Genomic DNA, 23,863 nt, shown 5'->3' with positions numbered 1-23,863 from the left:
TCCTCCTTACTAACATCTGGGAGCTAGTGCCAAAATTGGGAGAGCTGTCTCACAGACTAGTCAAGCAACAGCTTGACATAATCATCCTCACGGAATCACACCTGACTCCACCATCACCATCCCTGGATATGTCCTGTCCCATCGGCAGGACAAGCCCAACAAAGGTGGTGGTACAGTGGTATACAGTCGGGAGGGAGTTGCCCTGGGAGTCCTCAACATTGACTCTGGACACCATGAGGGCTCATGGCATCAGGTCAAACATGGGAAAGGAAACCTCCTGCTGATTACCACGTACCGCCCTCCCTCTGTGGATGAATCAGTGTGCCTCCATGTTGAACATCACATGGAAGAAGCACTGAGGGTGGGAAGGGTGCAGAATGTTCTCTGGGCGGGGGACTTTAATGTCCATCACCAATAGTGGCTCGGTAGCACCACTACTGACCGAGCTGGCCAAGTCCTAAATGACATAGCTGCTAGACTGGGTCTGTGGCAGGTGGTGAGGGAACCAACAAGAGGGAAAACATACTTGACCTCATCCTCACCAACCTGCCTGCCGCGGATGCATCTGTCCATAACAGTATCGGTAGGAGTGACCACTGCAGTCATTGTGAAGATGAAGTCCTGCCTTCACATTGAGGATACCCTCCATCGTGTTGTGTAGCACTACCACCATGCTAAATGGAATAGATTTTGAACAGATCTAGCACCCCAAGACTGGGCATCCTTGAGGTGCTGTGGTCCATTAACAGCAGCAGAACTGTACCCGAACACAATCTGTAACCCCATGGCCCGGCATATCCCCCACTTTACCATTACCATTAAGCTGGGGGATCATCCCTGGTTCAATGAAGAGTGCAGGAGGGCCATTCCTTCACTGTCGCTGGGTCAAAATCCTGGAACTCCCTTCCAAACAGCACTGTGGGTGTACTGCAGCGGTTCAAGAAGGCAGCTCACCACCACCTTCTCAAGGGCAATTAGGGATGGGCAATAAATGCTGGCCCAGTCAGCAAAGCCCACATCCTGTGAATGAATGAAAAAAAAATACTGCCTGTTGCAACTTAGATCCCTATGAATGTACTGCCCTCTTTTGACATAATGTTTTGATGCAAATAGTTTCATACAAGTAATTCCCGTAATTATTTTTATCATGAAAGGAATGATAATAAGGTAGCAACCTAATGTGATTTTATTTATTCGTCAGAGAAGATACACTCATAAAGCTGGCAACAATCAAACTTAGAAATAATCAATGAGGAATGGGGAATGAGCCAACGAGGAACTCGTGCAATATCTACATTCCTAAACTTACCACTGTCATAAGGCCCTCACCTGCATCGAAACATGGCTGGGCCAGAATAGAAATTGCTGAGGTGCCCAAGATACCTTGTATTTTATAATTTAAGTCTGAAATCCACTGAACAAGACTGAGCTTAGAAACAAGCTTCTTGTTATTAATAAAAGGAATAATTACTGTACCTATGTACATAGTTTCCAAGATCAAAGTTGGATTGTATTAAAGCAAGAAATTAGACAAGCTAGTTTTACTGGGGGATTTTGACTTCCACATACATTGGGAGAAGCAGATGAGCCATGTCAGAAAAGTAGTAATTTTTGTGTGTTCAGAATAGCTTTCTGAACAATGTGTCCAAGAATCAAGAAGGGAGCAGACAATATTAGATAATTAATGGGCATTGAGACAGTTTTAGTTTGCAGCCTAACATTGTTTGAACATGTATCTCATACTGAACATAAAACGACTGAGTTGAATGTTGGGCAGAATTTTATGGCTGGGGGATTTCACGTTTCTGCCAAAGTCAATGGAGTTTAGAATGACTCAGCACATTTTACGGCCCCATCCCCACCACAAAGGGGCCGTAAATTTCCAGCCGTTGTGTTCGAGAGGGAGAAAAGTGAAATGGCTACAAAGGACTGAATTTTCCCCATGGGTGGGAAACATAAGTCAGGACTGTTTTCAGGTTCCGAACCTGCCTCCTGTGGGAAACTGATTAAAGTCAAAACGTTCACGTGGGAGAGCCCTTAATTGGCATGGACAAAGGTTCCTTGTTCAATTAAGCACAGCAGGTCGGATCTCAAAGTTGTAAAGCCAATCAGGAGCCTTCCAGCTTCAGGGAGGTACAAGCTAAGTAACTGGGAGGGTGTTTGAACAAGCAGGTGCCTTCTTAGCCACTTTTTAAAAACTGTAATTAAAAAATACAGAAAGCAGCAAGCAGCCAGGTCATCATTGTTGAGGGAAATCCCTTCCACAGGGCAGCCAATGGCTGTATTCCTACCCAGGTAGGCATGGAAGGCCTGATGGCCTGCCAGGAGGGTTGGCACTCTAGCTTGCTGCTAAGTGCCTGTCTCCGGGCAGTTGATCTGCCCCTCCCACCCACCCACCTCCCCATCCCCACATCCCCCTATCATATTGGAAAACTGGAGGCCAAAAATCGAATTGGCCTCCATTAACTACCTTTAACAATGAACCTAAATGGCTGTCTGCCACATGAGCGTGAGTGGCCTTCACTGAATTTATGTCAGCCAAAATGGCTAACATTGGGAATAGGGTCAGGAAGCCAGCAGGCTAGCAGCCTCGTAATCTGCAGTCCATGTCTGTCTCCATTCCCCACATTGGCAGAGCCTTGAAAATTCAGTCCTAAGAATTTAGATTTAGGTAAGGTTGACTTCAATGAGATGAAACTTGGACTGTCTACAATAAATTGTGCAAATCAGTTAATGAGTAAAAGGGCAGATGATCTGTGATAGGTGTTCAAAAATTAATTTAATGTGGGACAGAACTGGTTTATACCCCTAGGGGCAAGAGCACTAATTGTATGGTTTGACTTGTATGTAAGCTGTTCATGAATAAAGAGGTAAACGACAACTTGAAACTGAAAGGAAAAGCATACAAACGAGAATGCAAAATTCCTTGTTATGGAAATGTGAGAGAGAACTCCTGCAATCCCTATTCCCTTCCCTGCTGTCCATAATCAGTAAATTTTTGAGAAGAAGATGTGTTTTTTTAAGCTCTGAGTGTGTGGACAATTGGAATAACCAGCAGAAAGATTTCTGTGGGTTTAAATAAAGAGAATTGTTTATTCATGCACTCACCCTGAAAATCTAACGCTATGGCACTCATTCACACAGTCTCACACACAAATACACTCAAGGAATATGATTAAAGAATAGTGCGCTTTTACAAGTTACAAACAAAAGGAATCGATCGTAATTCACATGATTGGTTCATTCTGGAAAACACATGTTGCAGGCCTGATGAAGAAGACATCTTTGTCCCTGAAGTGCAGTTTAGGTGAATTCAATAGCCCAAGTCATATTCCAAAGTCGTCTCAGGATTCTCTTGAAGAGATATCTTCTGAAGGACACAAAGTTAGTTACTTCTGGTCTCATTACCAGGAGGTCAATTTGCTGCATTGGTGGACTCAAAAAGGAACAGGTTTATGGAGACCTTACGGTGTTACAGTCTCCAGTTCTTAAGGCAAAGATGTTACTGACATTTCTGCTGCTGTTGTGTCTTTCTGCAGACAGCACTTAAAGACTAAGGAAGACCAACATGGCTGCCCTCCCATGTGGCTTCTCACAGTTCCCTTTTCCAAACATGGTTTTGGTCTTAGGTTGCTTGGCTACAATCAGGGTTATTGTTTGAAGACATTTAGAGTAGTAGAGTTGAGGCAATCATTGTCTTTGTTTCAGAAAAACCCATTCAAATCAGGAAATGTCTTTTGGATGGTCTCAAAAGATGGGTAGTTGGCACCTCTTAATCTGGAATATATCCCTTTGTCCTTGTGAGACAGTGTGGCAGTTTTTGAATTTACAGACCAGGTCAGATGACCCTCGTTGGCCATTTTTTACAGCACCTTTTGTCCATTTTAAAAGAAAAGGCAGTTCCAAAAGATTCCACATGGCGTAAAGTTCATATTTTCAGAGTTATGAATATGCCATGCCTTTACTAGGCATGACACCCTAATGAGAGACTGTTAGGAAAGTTGAACTTCATGGAATTTAGGCCAATCTATTGACCTGGTTAGGGGATACGCTGAGCAGCAGCAAACAGAGATTAGGGATAATTAACAGATATTCTAATTGGCAGGGTATGACAAGTGACAACTATTTGGGGCCTCAACTATTCACTGCATTTATTAATGACTTAGATGACAAGATAGAAGGCCACTTATCCATGTTTGCCAATAACACAAAGATCGGTGGCCTTTTAAGCAGTGTACATGGAAGCATGAAAAAAATAAAGAGATGTGACTAGATTAAGTGAATGGACAATAAATTGATTTCACTATAGGCAAGTGTGAGGCAATCCACTTTGGATCTCGAAGCAGTGCAGGCCCCAAATGAAGGGTGGAGGCAGGGTCAATGAATATTTTTGAGGCAGAATTAGATAGATTCTTGACTAACAAGAGAGTCAAAGTTTTTAGGGGATTGGCAGAAAAGTGGAGTTGAGGCCACAATCGGCCCAACCATCTTCAACCAATCAATGACCTCCCTTCCATCATAAGGTCAGAAGTGGGAATGTTCACTGATGATTGCCCAATGTTCAGCACTACTCACGACTCCTCAGATATTGAAGCAGTCCGTGTCCAAATGCAGCAAGACCTCGACAACATCCAGGCTTGAGCTGACAAGTGGCAAGGAACATTCGCGCCACATAAGTGCTAGGCAATGACTATCTCCAACAGAAGAGAATCTAACCATCTTCCCTTGACATTCAATGGATTTACCATCGCTGAATCCCGCACTATCAACATCCTGGGAGTTACCATTGACCATAAACTGAACTGGGATAGCCATATAAATACTGTGGTTACTAGAGCAGGTCAGAGGCTAGGAATTCTGCAGCGAGTAACTCACCTCCTGACTCTCCAAAGCCTGTCTACCATCTACAAGTACAAGTTAGGAGTGTGATGGAATACTCCCCAATTGCCTGGGTGAAAGCAACTCCAACAACACTCAAGAAGCTCAGTACCATCCCATTCAGGACAAAGGAGCCTGTTTGATTGGCGCCCGTTCCACAAACATGTACTCCCTCCACCACCCCGATGAACAGTGGCAGCAGTGCGTATAGTGTACAAGGTGCACTGCAGAAACTCACCAAGTCTCCTTAGGCAGCACCTTGCAAACCCATGAGCGTTACCATCTAGAAGAACAAGGGCAGGAGACACATGGGAACATCGCCACCTGGAAGTTCCCCTTCAAATCCTGGAACTCCCTTCCTGACAGCACTGTGGCTGTACCTACACCACAGGGACTGCAACAGTTCAAGAAGGCAGCTCATCATCACCTTCTCAAGGGCAATTAGGGATGGGCAATAAATGCTGGCCTAGCCAGCAATGCCTACATCCCATGAATGAATTTTTAAAAATCAGATCTGGCCTACTCCTGCTCCTAATTTGTATGCTTGTATAAGACTTAGGGGTCTAATAGAAAATATCATTAAAATGCCATGCACAGGTTAAAAAAAAAGGCTAACAGTATTCTGGCCTTAATATCTAAGGAACCAGAATACAGGAAGGAGTTTTAGAAGTCACACTACACCTGTACAAAACCCTGGTTAAACCACACTTGAGTACTGAGGACCAGACCTTAGGAAAAATATATTGACCTCATTAGAATGTGCATTGTAGATTTACTGGAATAATACCTAGACTCCAAGCATTAAATTATGAAAAGGGGTTACATGAACTAGGATTATGATTTTTGGAAATTCGAAGATTAAGGAGCGATTTGATTTCAGTTTTCAAAATATAAAGGGGAACTGATAGAGAGGAACAATTTCTGATGCTTTGGGAATCTAGGACTAGGGATCATAGCTTAAAGGTCAGACTCAGCCCTTTCAGGAGTTCGTAAACACTTTTTCATGCAAAGGGCATTGGAAGTTTTGAACTCTAGCAAAAGGCAATTGATGATTAATTTTAAATGTGCGATTAATAGATTTCTGTTAACCAAAGATTAAGTGAAATGGGGCAAAGACAGCTTTATGGAGTTAGGACACAGATCAACCATGATCCCACTGAATAGAACAATAGACTCTGAAGGCTAAGATAAAAGCAAAAAACTGCAGATGCTGGAAATCGAAAACAAAACAAAAATACCTGGAAAAACTCAGCAGGTCTGGCAGCATCTGCGGAGAGGAACACAGTTAACTTTTCGAGTCCGTATAACTCTTCAACAGAACTAAGGAAAAATAGAAAAAAGAGGTGAAATATAAGCTGGTTTAAGAGGGGGTGGGACAGGTAAAGCTGGATAGAGGGCCAGTGATAGGTGGAGGTTGCCTCTGGAGGCTAAATCGTTTACTCCTGTTCCTGCGGTCCAAAACGTAACTTGTTAAATTAAAAGCAAAATACTGCAAATGCCAGAAATATGAGATAAAAACAGAAAGTGCTGTTGAAACTGATGAAGAGTTCTGATGAAGTCATATCAGACTCGAAACATGAAATTGTTACATTTCCAGGCATAAAGCCCAATTCTGAATCAGACCACTAGGTGGGGCACTGTTCTACAGTGACGTGCTCAACCTCAGAGTTCAAACCGGCAATGACCATGCTGAGGATTTGCATTCCATTATCACCGAGCTTAAGTGAAGTGGTTAGGAATCATTTTGAAAAGTTATAAGGGGGATGTCAATTCACTGAGCCAATATAACATAACATCGGCTTTCAAAAGAGACAAAAACCTAAAAGATTGATTCATCAGGAGCAGAGTGAAGACACAAGCTACCACGCTTTGCAGTTTCTCTCACTCTCTTGGAGTTTCTCCTGCCACCTTGGAGTGTGTGTGTGTGTGTGTGTGTGTGTGTCTACTCTCAATCATCAGTGAAGTGATGGTAGGGGTCATCAACAGTGCCATCAAGCGGCACTTGCTTAGCAATAACCTGCTCACTGACGCTTAGTTTGGGTTCCGCCAGGGCCACTCAGCATGTGACCTCATTACAGCCTTGGTTCAAACATGGACAAAAGAGCTGACCTCCCGAGGTGGGGTGAGAGTGATTGCCCAAACATCAAGGCTGCATTTGACCAAGTGTGGCATTAAGGTGTCCTAGCAAAACTGGAGTCAATGGGAAGCAGGGGGAAATCTCTCTGCTGATTGGAGCCATACCTAGCACAAAGGAAGATGGCTGTGGTCGTTGGAGGTCAATTATCTCAGTTCCAGGACATCATTGCAGGAGTTCCTCAGAGTAGTGTCCTCGGCCCAACCATCTTCAACTGCTTCATCAATGACCTTCCTTCCATCATAAGGTCAGAAGTGGGGATGTTCGCTGATGATTGCACAATGTTTAGCACCATTCGTGACTCCTCAGATACTGAAGCAGTCCATGTCCAAATATAGCAAGACCTGGGGCAGAATTTTTCCCTCATCAGATGAGTGTACGCCCGACCTGAGCAAACATAAAATGACACATGATGACATCAGGTGAGCATCCTGACGTCATTGCGCACTCGCGCAATGTTTCGGTCGGCAGGCGTACATGGGAGTTGGAACTGCACCCCCCATTAATTAAGAGGCTAGTTAAAGTCCTTGACAACTCAACTGACACCGATTTAACGTTGCCCATGAGATTTTTCTCTTGTGCACGAGCAAAACACGCAGGCGGGCAGCCCACAATTTGCAAAACCTCATCCACGGGCTGGATAAAAAGGGTCAGCAGCATTGCCCGTGTAAGTAGTGAGGAGCTTGGTAGATAGTTTGCTGCTGGTTGCTTCTCGGTACTTGACAGCTTCATCTCTGTTCAGAGCTTCATTCTTACCATTTCCAAGCATCATTTCAGGACTCACGGCTGTCTCCAAGGCCCCCTGAGGATTTGAACAATGTGGAACCTTCCAGATATCAGATGGCTTTCCCTTACCCTGGTAATTGGGAATGTGGTCTCTGCTGGAGGCACCTCCTCTGAGGAGGAAGAGAAGGGCAGAAGGGAGAGGAGGCCAGGTGTCCCAATGCAGCTTCCAGGGGAGAGACCTGTGGGAGGAGAGGCGCAGACACAAGAGGCGCAGGACCCAAGGCAGAAGGGGCCACAGAAGACGATACTATCCTGCTGCCAGGGTTTACAGGCGGCGATGCAGCTATCTCAATATATCTGAGGTGCAATGCCGAAGGAGACTCCGCCTCTGAATGGAGACAGTGACCTCCATTTGTCAGATGATCGGGTCTGAGATCAGCTCCGACTGTGTGGGTGGACACCCCATGCCAGTGGCTCTGAAGGTCACAGTGGCCCTCAACTTCTATGCCTCCGGCTCTTTCCAGGGTTCAGTGGGGAATCTGTGTGGAGTCTTCCGGACAGCTGTCCACAGTTGCATCAAGCTGGTGACAGAAGATCTGTTTTGGCAGGTATTGACTTTCCTTCATTTCCGTATGGACGAGGCCAGCCAGGCTGAGCAAGCCAGAAGCTTTGAAGTGATTACTGGGCTCCCCCACATCTAAAGTGTCATTGACTGCATATGGCCATCAAGGTGCTAGTGGGTCAGCCGGGTGCCTTCGTCAACAGGAAGGGCTTCCACCCCATGAACATGCAGATAGTGTGTGACCACAGGATGCAGAGTCTGCAAGTCCGTGCAAGGTACCTTGGCAGCACCCATGGCGCGTACATCCTGAGACACTCCCAGGTGTCGAGGCTCTTCAGTGTTCCAGCCTAACTGGATGGATGGCTGTTGGATGACAAGGGCTATCCATTGAAAAGGTGGCTCATGATGCCTCTACACCACCCAAGAACAGAGGCAGAGCAGCAGTAGAACATGAGCCATGCCTCCAAAAGGACGGTGGTAGAGAGAACCATTGGTCTTCCCAAGATGCGCTTCTGATGTTTGGACCAGCCAGGGGATGCAATGCAATACCCCCCAGAACCGGTGTTACTGAGAGTGGTGGCATGTTGTGCTCTCCACAATCTGGCACTGGCAAGGAGGGGCCCACTGGAGGAAGAAGATCTTGACGCAGCTCCACAGGCCAAAAATGATGAATCCAGTAGTTAGTCAGAAGAGGAGTACGGTGAGGAGAAAACTGAGGATGTGGAGGCAGACTTCTGTAACCTCCAGGGAGGCAGGGAAATTTTGGTCCAACACTCCTTCAGATAGGCTGCCAAATAAGTGCGACCACCTAATGCCAGGGCTGCCGCAAATATCCTGGATCTCAGAAATGACCCTTTCCTTTTCCCCCAAGATACATTCAGTGCCTGTGTAATAAAGTTTCGAGCCAACCATGTCCAGCATTACATACTGGTGTACCCTGCACCTACAAAACAGATGAAGCACACTCAAGCCAATAACACTAAAGCAAATGTAATATAATGTTGGCACTCACAGATTACGAACAGAACAATATCAGGTGTTGATGGTCACTGCATTAAAAAAAATGGGTGAACAAAAGATCACCCGTGACCAGTCCCTTTTGTGCTTAAGGTGCTTTAAACTTGTGTTTACAGTGCTACGTCTAGGTGCTTCCCCTCTCACTAGCACCAGCATTGGAGACAGCCTACTCACTCTGCTGTCTTGTTGGCCTTGATAACTTTGGCGGTCATCCTCTGGCTAGTGCCACGGCTGATATCTCCCCAGTCACCGCAGCCTCATCAGATGCCATAGTCACTGGCAGAGGGGCGGAGGAGCTGCTGCCGTCATCCAGAGCACCCTGAGAGGAGCCCGCAGAGACAAGCAGCTCATGCGCCAGCTCATGTTCCTGGAGTTGCCTCTCCATGAGAGTTGCCACTCTCTCCATGGAGGAGGCAGTGCGGTCGGCCATGAGAGTTAACGCAATGCTGATGTTTCACAGGGACTCCTCCACAACAGGCACGCATTCCCTCATGTATCTCTGCCAGATCCTCCTGCACATCCTGCTGAACATCCAGCATCTGCTGCCTCATGGACAACTCCAGAGGCCCATCATCAGCCTTTAACTGAGCATTATACTGGTCTCCAGCAGTCCTCTAACTGTCGGCACCCTGGACACTCTCTGCCTCCATCTGCACCTCAAGCGAGTGTGAAGTGCCCTCACCAATGTGCACTGAGATATTAGCCACCGAATTAATGCCCACTGAGATGCTGGTATCTGCGCTGGTGCCTGCTTCAGAGAGTGGGTGTGGCGCAGGTGCTTCTGGAGCATGGTGGTCCTCCGGTGTCAGGAGTAGCTCCTGGAGGTCCTGATATTGGCTGCTTGGTGGCAGATCCAAGGGAGAAGAAGGACATGTCATTAGCTTAAGTCATCACACTGTCACTGTGCATGCCAGGCACCCTGGTGAGACAATGGAGATCTGCATCATGGTGCCATTGTCTTTCAATGATCAATGAGGAATCCAGTCTGGAGGTTGCCATCAATGCTGAACTGCACAAGATTGTTTGCACCATCTGAAACTCTCAGCTCAGTGCACTGCACTCTTACCTTCATCAGACACCCACTGTGGCCAGTTGACCAAGGTGCATAGCACGTCTCGAGCTCCGAGGCCTCCTGCTCGTATCTGGAGATGATGAGGAGGTGCAGGGGTCCTCCATCAGTCCACAACCTTTAAATATTGTTAAGGGATATCTTCTCCTCAAAGGACAGGGGAGCATTGATTAGTCCACTCTCTACCTGCAGCGCCATTGCGGCCTGGCCAACCCCATCTGAGGAGCATCTTGCAGGGCACGTGCGGGACATGGCCCTCGAGGCTCAAGGCACTCAGTCAAAGCAGCCAGGGCTCATCCCCTTTTCCTGCTCCAGCATCATTGTCAGTTGGCATTCAGACTCTAACACCCCTGAACTCTACGGGGAGATGGCCAGCCCAAAACACTTCAACACACTGACTCATACCAACACGGTATTCACTCTTCCTGAGCACCAGGTCATTTAACCTCTTCTGGTACTGCACCCAGGTGTGTCGCACCACGTTGTGGCTGCTCACCTGGGCTGCCACCTCCTCCCATGCCCTCTTTGTGAGGTGCGGTGGCCCCCTCCTCCTATCTCTGGAGACAAGGGTGTCCCTTCTGGCAGCCACCTCCTCCAGGAGGGTGGCGAGGCACTCATCAGGAAAACAGGGGGCTGAGTGCCCAGCTGACCTCACCTCCCACCAGGTATCTACATCTTCATTTGCAGCCATGTTGTTGCAGCAACTCCAATGCCAGCAGCTTCCCTGGGGCTGCCTGCGCTGTTTTTGAACCGGCCGCTGGGTCGACATTGAACCTGGCAGACAACTGGCCCCCGCCCCTGCCCGCCTCTTCACGTACATTCTGCAGCATTCTCTGGATGGCAGACTTCAATGTTCATCACCAAGACTGGGTCAGTCACACCACTAGCAACCTAAAGGACACACCTGCTAGACTGGGTCTGCGGCAGGTGGTGAGGAAAGCAACAAGAGGGGAAAACCTACTTGACCTCATCCTCACCAATCACCTATCGCAGATGCAACTGTCCATGACATATTGGTCAGAGTGACCACTGCACAGTCCTTGTGTAGACAAAGTTCTGCCTTCACATTGGGGACACCCTCCTTTGTGTTGTGTGGCACTGCCGCCATGCTAAATCGGATAGATTTGAACAGATCCAGCAACTCAAGATTGGGCATCCATGAAGCGCTGTGGGCCATCAGCAGAATTGTACTCAAACACAATCTGTAACCTCATGGCCCAGTATATCCCCCACTCTAAAATTACCATCCAGCTAGGGCATCAACCCCAGTTCAATGAAGAGTGCAGGAGGTCATGCCAGGAGCAGAACCAGGCATACCTAAAAATGAGGCGAAGCTACAACATTGAACTACATGCATGCCCAACAGCTAAGCGATCCCACCACCAACAAATTAGATCTAAGCTATGCAGCCCTGCCACATCCAGTATGAATGGTGGTGGACAATTAAACAACTCACTGGAGGAGGAGGTTTCACAAATATCCCCATGCTCAACGATGGGGGAGCCCAGCACATCAGTGCAAAAGATAAGACTTAAGCATTTGCTACAATTTTCAGCCAGCAGTGCCAAGTGGATGACCCATCTCGGCCTCCTCCTGTGGTCCCCAGCATCATAGATGCCTGTCTTCCCTCCCTCTGTCTGTCCGGTAGCAGCGGCTCTGGGTTCACTGTGGGTGTACCGGGGGTGAGAGTTCCTGGTTACTGCCTCCCTGGCCAGGTTCCCTGTGGTCAGGATCTGAGCTGCTGTTTTTCAGCCTGCCTGCACCGCCATTCACTTTGCTGCTTCTCCTCCAATCACAGGCTATTTCCTCCTGCTTTTGTTGCTGATCGGCTCACCAGTCAGATGCAGTTGAGGCTATCAGCAGCAAGAACAGGAGAGAAACAGCCTGTGATTTGAGAAGCATTTCCTCAATTTTCTCTCATTAGTCGTCCCCGTGTTTGAATTTCCCAGGGCTTTTTGGGGGCTTTTGAGGGTAAATTTGCCCGCTGCACCTATGTATTCTTAACCCTGGTGGTGAGGGTGCCTAAGAGAGGTTTCTGGAGATGATTGTGTGTGGTTAAAAGAATATGTGTCGCTTCTAAAAAGGAAACTGTTACAGTAAGAGGATTTAAGTGACCAAATCCTCCCTAAAAGCATTTCTAGTTAATAAGATTCATGCTTCATGGTCCAGGTGTTTTTGTAAACTCTTGCTGATAGAGTTTGGACATCACCCAACAACTGTGTTATAAGGACTTAAGTTCAGGGATAGATCAAGTGTCAGGAAAGGCTATTTCTGGTGTAGTACATTTGTGTGCACTGGGTACTTACCTCAAACTAATATGGCTGAAGGTCATATGGAGGGTGTGTAAAATTATAAAGAGATTGTTCCCTGTGGTGGTAAGGGCTTTTGAAACAGAATGAAGATGTGTTTAACTGGGGAGTCTCTTACTTGTGTTTCAAAAGTGGCAAGGGTGTCAACTTTAACAACAGATTACCACTGTAATGGAGTGCATGATAAACAAAGTAGAAAGTTGAGAATTTGTTGAGATTAAGGATTCAGTACAGAGAGGGAAAGAGGTGCTCTTTTGTGCCTTTTAATATGAGTAGTGGTTTTATCAGCTTGAAGCAGTTAGTATTTAGAGCTGGTATTTATACTGTTTAAATTGCTTTTTTAAAGGAATAAAAGTAGATCAAGTGAAATAATAACATAAAACTTGAATTAATTAAAGATATCAAACAAAGTTAGATTATGGTGGTTTTTCAAGAGGTGTGCCACATCTGCACATGTGGGAGTTTGTGGAGAGCAGCATGATCCCAGGCAACCACATTGGCAGTGAGTCTCTGCAACTCAAGGGGATTTGCTCAAACTTTTTGAACTGGAGTCCAAGGTGCAGATACTGCGATGCATCAGAGATAGGGAGAGGACGTTTTAGCTGGACATTTTAATCCAGGATGCAGTCACATTTCTTATGTCTGGCAGTGTTTGGAATTTGGTTTGTGGTCAAAGACAGCGGAATGTTACTGTTACTGTGACTCTGGCGGGTAAGGGGACAGCAGAAGCAGTGTTGGAGGAGTCTTAGCCTTTGTCATGTTCAACAGGTACAAGGTACCAATGTCAATGAGAACCAGGACTGTAGGGAGGATGGACTAATGAACTGTGGCATCATGGTACAGATAACACACAAGTTGGAGAGTGGAAAGAAATGCAGAGGTGGAAGAGGATAGTATAGTCAAGTGTTAGATACTGTTCTCTGCAACTGGGAGTCCTAAAGGCCTTATGGCCTGCCCAGGCAGGGTTAACAACATCTCTTCTCAGCTGGAGAAGAACTTGATGAAGGATCCAGTTGTTGTGTTCCAAGTCTGAAGCAATGACATAATGTTACGGACTGTAATGGAAGGAATGCACCGTTAATTCTAGCCCCACTTCTGCACAGGTTGGAACAATAGTTTAAATGTTTAATTCACTCACAAAACTGGCCAATTGTTACTCTTTGATACTGTAATTCCCAGCATTAAAAAACTCTAAACAGGCTTCTTTCAGTAAACACAAAAAAATTAATTTATTATAAAACAAACTACTTTTAAAACAAGTTAATAAATTGGTTAACATGCAGGTTGTAGTTTAGAAGTGTAACGATTTTCCCTTTCTTTGGAAAAAAAAAGATATTCAAACCCACATACACTCACACACAGAAACAAAACAGGACAAAACAAATACTGTCCTCGGCAGAGGCTGGAGGATGGAAACATTTTGTTTAATAGGATAAAATTTAAAGAGATCTCGATGCTGTCTCGATAGAGTTCTGGTCACAATTGGTCTGGAAGTTACTTCAAATGGATTTTTTGTCAAACTGTCCTTGATAACTCTTACTTAACACAACTTTGTGAACTCTCAAAATTAAACAGATGATTTATCCTGATGAGATGTTTCTGAGGAAAGTTGAACACAAAGGTGGGGCAGAGAGGAGGAAAGAGTCTTTTTTTGGCAGCCCGCTTCTAAGGCACCCATAAACTCTCTGCCTGAGGCACACTCAAATTAGCAGAGGGACAAACAGATTAGAGATTTAAATATGTAGCTGAATGAGTGGTGTGGGAGGCAGGTATTTCAATTCATGGGCACTGGCACAAGTATTGGAATCAGAAGAAGCTAACCCTTTGGGATGGACTCCACTTTGAAGAACAAAGTCATGGCTGTAAAGCAGAGTAGCAGTTTGGATAAAATCAATTAGATTGTATCCTGAAGAGAGAGAGAGTTTAATAGTGGCAATAGGGCATAAGAGCTTAAGGCTGCATCATGGAAAAATAGTGAAAAGTTAAAATTAAAGGTGCTATATCTGAATTCACAAGGCATTCATAACACCAACGGAAATGTATTTGCAGGGTGACCAAAGTTGGGAACTAAATATTCCAGGGCATGTGGCTTTTGGAAAAAGTAGGCAAAATGAGACAGGAGGAGGAGTAACCGCAATAATAAAAGATAAAGACTGTAGTGGAAAAGGATCTTGGAAAATCAGCATGTATGGGTGGAGCTAAGAAATAATGAGAAAACATGGGTAGGAGTAGTTTCTAATCACCCTAACTGTAATCATAGTGTTAGACAGAGTATAAATCAAGAGACTGGAGGAGCATGTAACAAAGGGTAATGCTCTTTACCTCTCAATCTCTCTTTCTTCCTTAAGGCTATTTGTAAAACTTACCTCTTTGACCAAGCTTTTGGACATCTGTCCTAATACCTCCTTGTGTTTCTTGGTGTCAAATTTTGCTTTATAACCCGCCTGTGACATGCTTTGGGATGGTTTATTACATTAAAGATGCTATATAAATACAAGTTGTTGTTGGTGTTGAAATAATTCATATTCCCAATGAATATGTGTTCCCTTGAGCAATAAAAGCTCCACTGGAAAAGCTGTACAACCATAGCTAACTAGAGAAGTTAAAGATAGTATTAGATGAAAAGAAGAGGCTTCCAAAATTGCTAGAAAGGATTGTGAACCTCAGGATGGAGAAGGTTTTAAAGTCAACAAAGGATGACCAAGAAAATGATGAAGAGGGAGAAATAGAATACAAGAGTAAACTGCCATGAAATATAAAAAATAGATTGTAAGAGTTTTTACAATTATCTAAGTGGGTCCTTTATAGGCAGAGACAGGAGAAATTATAATGGGCATTAAAAAAAGTCAAAGATGCCAAACGTATATTTTATGTTAGTTTTCACACCAGAAAACACAAAGACCATAATGAATATTGTGAAAAATTGTCTCATGAGAGTGAGGAACCTAAAATGATCAATATTAGTAAAAGAAAAGGACTGGAGAAATTAATGGCTGAACTGGAAGGAAGTGACGAGTGGTAGCCCTCAAGGATCTGCACTGGTGCCTCAAATACTCACAATATTCATTAATTACTCAGCAAAATCAACAAAGAACAATGCATACACGTTTGACAAAGAGACAAAGATTGGTGATATAGGTAGTAGTGTAGAGGGAAACAAAAAATTACAAAGAAACATTGATTAAGTGAGGGGCAAAACTTTGGCAGATAAATTTCAATGCAGGTAAATGTATGGTCATCTATTTTGAATATATGGATAGTCATCGCTGTTGATCGGAGTACCTGGAGAAAAGCAGTCAGGAATGGCATGGAAAAAGCAGAAGATAAAAGAAATGACCAACGGTGGAGAAGAGAGCCCACTGAAAGGAAAAAACATCTGTCAGCCTCAGGCCAACGCTATTCATCTGTGCCAAATGTGGAAGGGAGTGCCACTCATGAATCAGGCTCTACAGCCATAACAGATGATGTTCAGTAGAGTAGTGACATGCCCCCGGGCACAGTCCATCAGCTCCCAAGAAGGATGCCAATAAATATTTTGAACCAAAAATGGATAGATCTAAGTATTATTTAAATTGTGAAAATATTGGAACAGTGGAGACCCAAAGAGATTTAAGGGTCCATTTCCACAGATCACTAAAATGTAGTGGCCAGGTACAAAAAAAATTAAAAATATATTAGCCTTTAAAACTAGAAGGCTGGAATGTAAAGCGAGTATTGCTACTGCTATGCAAAGCCCTGCTTGAGCACATTGGGAGTGCTGTACAATTTCTGGGCATCATACCATGTAAAAAAAATATTGGCTTTGGAAAGAATGCATTGAAGATTCACCAGAATGTTACCACAGCTCTCAGGTTTAGATTATGAAGAAAATTTACATAATCTAGACTTGTATTCCCTGGACTATAGAAGGTTAAAGGTGATTGGATTGAAGCTTTTAGGAATTGACAGTGTAGATAGAGAGAAACATTTTCTTCTGCTGAGAGTCTAAGACAAGGAGACAACCATAAAATCAAAACCAGGTCATTCAGTTAGAAAACACTTCTTCACACCGAGGGTGGTGTAAGTGTGGGATTCTCACCAACAAAAAGCAATAAATAGTGGCCGAATTAACAATTTTCAATCTGAGCTTGATATTTTGTTTTACTAACCAAAGATGTAGAAGGATCTGGAACTTCGACAGGTGGATGGAGCAACAAAGTAGTTCAACCATGATCTTATTGATGGGCGACTCAAGACTCGAGGGGCTTGAATGGCCTACTCCAATCCCCAGTTCCTGATCTTTGTCATTGTCCACTTTTATTTGGTACTCCCCAGTTGTAATTCCACTCCGTAACATTGAGTTATCTGCACACAAATCAGAACCTTTATTGTCTATGCATAGCTCAAAAGGAAATATAGGCAGATTTATAAACTGTGCCATAATTCATCCTCTTCCAAAACATTAATTAGAAGTTGATTTTTTTAAAACTTCAACAGGATACAAATTGGAATAGAAATAATTAATAGCGCCTGCATTTGTACCCACAGCTAATAATGATCTTGTGCATGAGTTCCTAATTGACAAAACGTGGTCGTAATTTCTCTCCATGGACAGTAATTAACAGAGTTTAATCGTGGACCCGCTCTCGACCCCGCGGTAGCGGTTCTGAAACTACGAGCAAGTATTGTGTGACCATGTTCAGTGAATTACGTGATTCAGTATCACACATTTCGACGTTCCGGGGCAGTCTGCCTTTAATGTGTCAAAAGCATTGCAGGATTATGGGTGCAGTTGCATACCGTATGTTCTCCCAGTGACGTCAGTGTGTGAAAACTGCAAGGTAAGAAGTGTTCAGCACTTTGTTTTAAAACTAAATGATTGGATTGTGGGGGTGGTTTTGTTTTTGGTGCATGCATTATTTTGCTTTTGGGTCACGTCGGTTACTTTGGCGCCCTTGGAGGAAGGATCCTGCAGAAGGGTGGGCAGCAGTGCCTAAGTGATTTTTTTTTTCTTTCATACGTTTTGTGTTTTGGAATACTGTAGGTCTGTGCAGGCCTGCAGCGCGCACGCGAGTGCTCGGAGTTATGTCATTGCCAGAAAGAAGCTGGCAGCAGAATTCGTGATCAGCGGGGACGCTCCTTTCTCGTGCGCTGTGAATGCTCTGTATTGTCCGTCTCTGCATTGTGCACAGCCAGGGGACGTCAGGGTCTGTGCTCAGACCGAACAGCACCCGGGGAACTGTTTAATCAAGTATACACGCCACCGTCCCACTTGAATGACATTCTTTCGTTAAAAGGGCGGTGTGCTCGCAATAGGCCTGGGTCATTTTAAAATGTGTTAACTTTCCGTCGACTTACGTCGAATTAGAGGACAATGCACGTTGCAGTCTTGGAGTGCAAGGAGATAAAATGCACCAATATTTATTGCAGCGAGGGAGAAGGCATGTTCCGGGGAGCTCGTTTTCTGTTTGCGGCAGATCCCAAATCAGTTACTATCGGGTTTTACGGGGGGTGATTGCTGGTGTGGGACAGGCTCAACTGTTCAAACTCATGCAAAGTACAACTTTTTTTTCGCTGCATCTCAAACTCTTTAAAAAAATAAAGTCTAGCATTGTATAGTGTGCGACTAGTGATGCTGCTCAACTTTCAGCAGCTCTTGAATAATTGAGTTTTGGGGTGCAATAAATTGATGGAATAAGACTGGATCATTTCACATGATCATTCACTTACATTGTTTAGCTACTTATCACGTATAGTGCATTCTTCGAATGCTCACCTGATGGTATGTTGCAAAATCGTATTTTTTTTTAAGAACAAAAATAATATATTACATGAACAGGGAAATCCCAATTGCAATGGTTAAATTGTATAGTAATTATAGCTTTGATAAAGGTAGGGCTGTAAGTTTAAGAATAATTCTGCGTTGTAAGATCACATGATCTGTGTAAGCCAATGAGTTAGCAGTGCAGGGAACCAATGGGAGAGAGCTCTTCTTTGGTTATAGATTAGATGCACCCATGTAGCTGCTACTGCTGTCTTGTAAATAATGTTCAATGTTTCCATCAAGCAAAGTTGCCTGGAAGATCAACTGTATAACAAACTACTGACGAGGGTAGATCAGATCCAGTGCTGTCCCTCGCCCAGCGACTTTGAGTATCTGAGATAATTAGAAAGAAAGGAAGATATACTCATCTGATATTCCACAGTTTGGCAGAATCGATCCCTTTGAGCCAACCACACAGATGACTGCTCTCAATATATAGAATGTCTTGCATTCCACTTTCAAGCCAACAAAATCACAGGGAGCGGGGTGGTGGTGGTGGAAGAGGAGAGTAATTCTCCTAAGTATTTTTGGGAGCAAGACCTACAGTTTAACTCAAAGCTTGACAGCCCCCATTGCCCCTGATTCAAAGACCTTCAGTGAATTAATAGACCTGGTTAAGGGACATTTCAACACAAGCTCTCAGTCACAATGCAGAGGTTCAGGACCAATTCACGGAATAGCGCCCTGGGGAGCCCATTGCTACCTACGTGCCAAAATTAAAACAACTAACGGAATATTGTGATTTCGGTGAAACCCTCAAATGATATGCTAAGGAATCGTTTGGTCTGTGGCATGCAAGAGGATACTATTCAACGAAGTGGATCTTGATTTTAAGAAAGTATTAGAAATAGCGCTTCCAATGAAAAGCACCGTAAGGGATTCACAAGTGATTCAAGGTGCACAAAATAGTGCCATTTTCCTAGTTGGGTGGGAACAGTCGACTGGAAGTGGTGCAAAAAGCTGGGACTCCGCCGCAAAGTGGGAAACAGCCCCCACTAATCAAAAATTTAGAGGAAACAGCTCCATATCAAATTCGAAAAATACTTTTTATCGACATGGAAACAATGACACTCCTAAAAATCACAAAGCAAGATTAAAACAGGCTTTGAGGTAACAAACGAAGTCCAGTGAAGTATATAGTGTGGAAGAGCCAGAAACAACCAATTCTGACATTTAATCTTTATTCAACATGAAAGTTGGGAAGACAGAGCCAGTTACTGTCACATTGCAAGTGAATGGTAAATCCTTAAAAATGGAAGTCGACACGGGTGCTTCTACCACTGCAACAGGAGAATACACTTTCAGATATTTAAATAAAGGTGGTCAACAATTAAATTTGGAACAAACATGTGCCAAGTTGAAAATGTACACTGGCAAAGGTAAAAGGTACCACCAGAGTAACTGTTCATTATAAATACCAACACCAGCTACCAGTGATGATCAAGTCTTCTAGGTTGAAATTGGTTGAAGGAAATTAACCTTGATTGGCCAGTGAGATTACAAAAGGAAGCTTGAAGAGTTCCTGAGCTGAAAAAGGAACAAGGCAAGAAAGGCAAAACACTTCAGAAAGAGCCTGGAGAGTCCAAGGTCCTCAACAGGAAGAAAAGGGAGTGTGTAAGCATTCAGCAGCCTGAAGAAATGAAGATTGCCTGTCTTACACAACTGCGTGGGAAAACAGCAGAAGAAACACAAGGAGACTCTGCTGAATTACAGAATTCAAGATGAAGCGAGTGAGCTTTGCAAAGAAAAGGAAAACCTGTTGAATGGCCTTCACACACCCAAGGATCCCTTGGGTCAAAGTTTGTGCCTCTGAAAAATCGCTAAGAGAAACGGGAAGAATTTAACATCACTCTGAACAAACTGAAGAACCAGTTGGCAGAGAAGACTCAGCAATGTTCGAGCTTCCAGGAGGAAGCCAACAGATACAAGAAGGAGACAGAAGAGCTGAAGAATCAGCTGAATGAAGCTAAAGAGACCTTGAAAGCAAAAGTTGTAGAACTTTCCAAGATGCGAGTAGATAATGAAATCATGGATAGCTCAACTACTGAACTAAGACAAGTTGAGACTTCACCTGAGAGAAGTCTGGCCGACAGTGAAGTCAAAAAGAAGGCCGAGGCTAAACTCTGGTAGAAGGAAGAGAAAGCAGAGCTGCTGATGAGGTGCCATCTTTGAACAAGATTAAGTCTGATACTTCCCAATTTGGGGGGGAAGGTTGAGAAGAGTCAAGGAAACCAAAAAGTGACTCATGATTTACATAGCCGTGAGCGACAATTTACTGTTGGAGAAGCAGTATATGTCAGGAATTTTGGTAGAGGACTGAAGCGGTTACCTGGTAAAGTAAGCTCTTTGACCGGACCATTGTTGTACCACGTAGAAGTGGAGGGCCAGATCACCCGTAAGCATGTGGATCATTTAAGAAGAAGGAAGATACCCCAACAAAATGATTTTCCACCTGTAACCATTGTAGAATCTGTGGTTCCTGTTGAAGTTGCTCAACCAAGGACAGACATGCCCAATGTCTCTGTCTCAGTGGATGACACTGAGCTTCCTGTGCCTAATGTGGTTTCTGTCAAAGAACCGGAAGTCATGGAGCTATGACGTTCCACGCAGATCAGGAAACCACCTGAAAGACTGAACTTGTAATTTCATGACCTGTGTAAATGTTGTAATGTCATGAGATAAATATCCTTGTAAATACAAAATGTACAGAAAGGTTAAAAGGGGAGGATTGTAGGAATTATAGCTTTGATAAACGTAGGACTGTAGCTTTAAGAATAATCCTGTGTTGTAAGATCACATGCTCTGTGTAAACCAATGAATTAGCAAAGCAGGGACCCTCTAGGTGAGAGTTCTTCAGTTTTTGAGTTAGATGTACGCATGTAGCTCCTGCTGCTTTCTTTTAAATAAAGTTGAATGTTTCCACCAAGAAAAGTTGCCTGGAAAATCAACTCTATAACAAACTATTTCTCCAAATAACTGTAATTTACACATTCAGAGTTTCTACTATGAAAAATTGTATCCAGTTAATGGAAACAAAATGATGACAAGTAACGCAGTGATAAATTAAAACCTTCTCCCCTGTTTAAGCTTTCCTCATTCCACATCTGTTGACTCCTAAATGTTGTATCTGAAGTTTTGTTTTGAAATACAGTGTATGTTACATTGTATGAGGCAGAACTCAACCTTATCTAAAGTAGTTAGAGAATGCCAGATTTAAAGTGAAGAATATTTGAACTGCAAAGCATTTGACCTGAGATTGCTTCACTTAATAGGCTTGTCTCTGTGGATAACAAAAACAGAATTACCTGGAAAAACTCAGCAGGTCTGGCAGCGTCGGCGGAGAAGAAAAGAGTTGACGTTTCGAGTCCTCATGACACTTCAGAACTAGGTGAATCCAAGGAGAGGGGTGAAATATAAGCTGGTTTAAGGTGGGGGTGGGGGGTTGGGAGGGGGGAGAGAAGTGGAGGAGGTGGTGTGGTTGTAGGGACAAGCAGGCAGTGATAGGAGCAGATCATCAAAAGATGTCACAGACAAAAGAACAAAAGAACACAGAGGTGTTGAAGTTGGTGATATTATCTAAATGAATGTGCTAATTAAGAATGGATGGTAGGGCACTCAAGGTATAGCTCTAGTGGGAGTGGGGGGGGGGCATAAAAGATTTAAAAATAATAGAAATAGGTGGGAAAAGAAAAATCTATATAAATTATTGGAAAAAACAAAAGGAAGGGGGAAGAAACAGAAAGGGGGTGGGGATGGAGGCGGGAGTTCAAGACTTAAAGTTGTTGAATTCAATATTTAGTCCGGAAGGCTGTAAAGTGCCTAGTCAGAAGATGAGGTGCTGTTCCTCCAGTTTGCGTTGGGCTTCACTGGAACAATGCAGCAAGCCAAGGACAGACATGTGGGCAAGAGAGCAGGGTGGAGTGTTAAAATGGCAAGCGACAGGGAGGTTTGGGTCATTCTTGCGGACAGACCGCAGGTGTTCTGCAAAGAGGTCGCCCAGTTTACGTTTGGTCTCTCCAATGTAGAGAAGACCGCATTGGGAGCAACGAATACAGTAGACTAAGTTGGGGGAAATGCAATTGAAATGCTGCTTCACTTGAAAGGAGTGTTTGGGCCCTTGGACGGTGAGGAGAGAGGAAGTGAAGGGGCAGGTGTTACATCTTTTGCATGGGCATGGGGAGGTGCCATAGGTGGGGGTTGAGGAGTAGGGGTGATGGAGGAGTGGACCAGGGTGTCCCGGAGTGAATGATCCCTACGGAATGCCGACGGGGGGTGAAGGGAAGATGTGTTTGGTGGTGGCATCATGCTGGAGTTGGCGGAAATGGCGGAGGATGATCCTTTGAATGCGGAGGCTGGTGAGGTGATAAGTGAGGAGAAGGCATGAGGGCGGATGCGCGGGAGATGGGCCGGACACGGTTGAGGGCCCTGTCAACGACCATGTGTGGAAAACCTCAGTTAAGGAAGAAGGAGGACATGTTTTTGAAGGTAGCGTCATCAGAACAGATGCGACGGAGGCGAAGGAACTGAGAGAATGAGATGGAGTCCTTACAGGAAGAGGGGTGTGAGGAGCTGTAGTCGAGGTAGCTGTGGGAGTCGGTAGGCAGGTATGTAGCTGTTGGGAGTTCGTTGCTCCCAATGCGGTCTCCTCTACATTGGAGAGACCAAACGTAAACTGAGCGACCGCTTTGCAGAACACCTGCGGTCTGTCCGCAAGAATGACCCAAACCTCCCTGTCGCTTGCCATTTTAACACTCCACCCTGCTCTTTTGCCCACATGTCTGTCCTTGGCTTGCTGCATTGTTCCAGTGAAACCCAACGCAAACTGGAGGAACAACACCTCATCTTCCGACTAGGCACTTTACAGCCTTCCGAACTGAATATTGAATTCAACAACTTTAAGTCTTGAACTCCCTCCTCCATCCCCACCCCCTTTCTGTTTCTTCCCCCTTTTGTTTTTTCCAATAATTTATATAGATTTTACTTTTCCCACCTATTTCCATTATTTTTAAATCATTTATGCCCCCCCCACTCCCACTAGAGCTATACCTTGAGTGCCCTACCATCCATTCTTAATTAGCACATTCGTTTAGATAATATCACCAACTTCAACACCTGTGTTCTTTTGTTCTTTTGTCTGTGACATCTTTTGATGATCTGCTCCTATCACTGCTTGCTTGTCCCTACAACCACACCACCCCCTCCACTTCTCTCTCTCTCTCTCTCTCTCTCTCTCTCTCTCTCCAACCCCCCCACCTTAAACCAGCTTATATTTCACCCCTCTCCTTGAATTCACCTAGTTCTGTTGAAGGGTCATGAGGACTCGAAACGTCAACTCTTTTCTTCTCCGTCGATGCTGCCAGACCTG

At 44.4% G+C, this 23,863-nt stretch overlaps 1 long non-coding RNA gene across 1 annotated transcript; it reads right to left on the bottom strand.

Annotated features, from left to right (window-relative positions):
* Positions 1-3,319: 3,319 nt before the first annotated feature.
* On the bottom strand, positions 3,320-17,309 carry LOC121291512. The gene is made up of 3 exons (XR_005946016.1): positions 17,221-17,309; positions 16,844-17,039; positions 3,320-3,370 (listed from the first exon to the last, which is right to left on the bottom strand). It is a non-coding gene; the product is annotated as an uncharacterized LOC121291512 (long non-coding RNA).
* Between the last annotated feature and the right edge of the window lie 6,554 nt (positions 17,310-23,863).

The sequence above is a fragment of the Carcharodon carcharias genome, chromosome 2 (assembly GCF_017639515.1).
Source record: "Carcharodon carcharias isolate sCarCar2 chromosome 2, sCarCar2.pri, whole genome shotgun sequence".
NCBI classification, from domain to species: domain Eukaryota; kingdom Metazoa; phylum Chordata; class Chondrichthyes; order Lamniformes; family Lamnidae; genus Carcharodon; species Carcharodon carcharias.
Note: the sequence above shows the minus strand (reverse complement) of the source record. Positions and strands in the feature narration are given on the sequence as shown.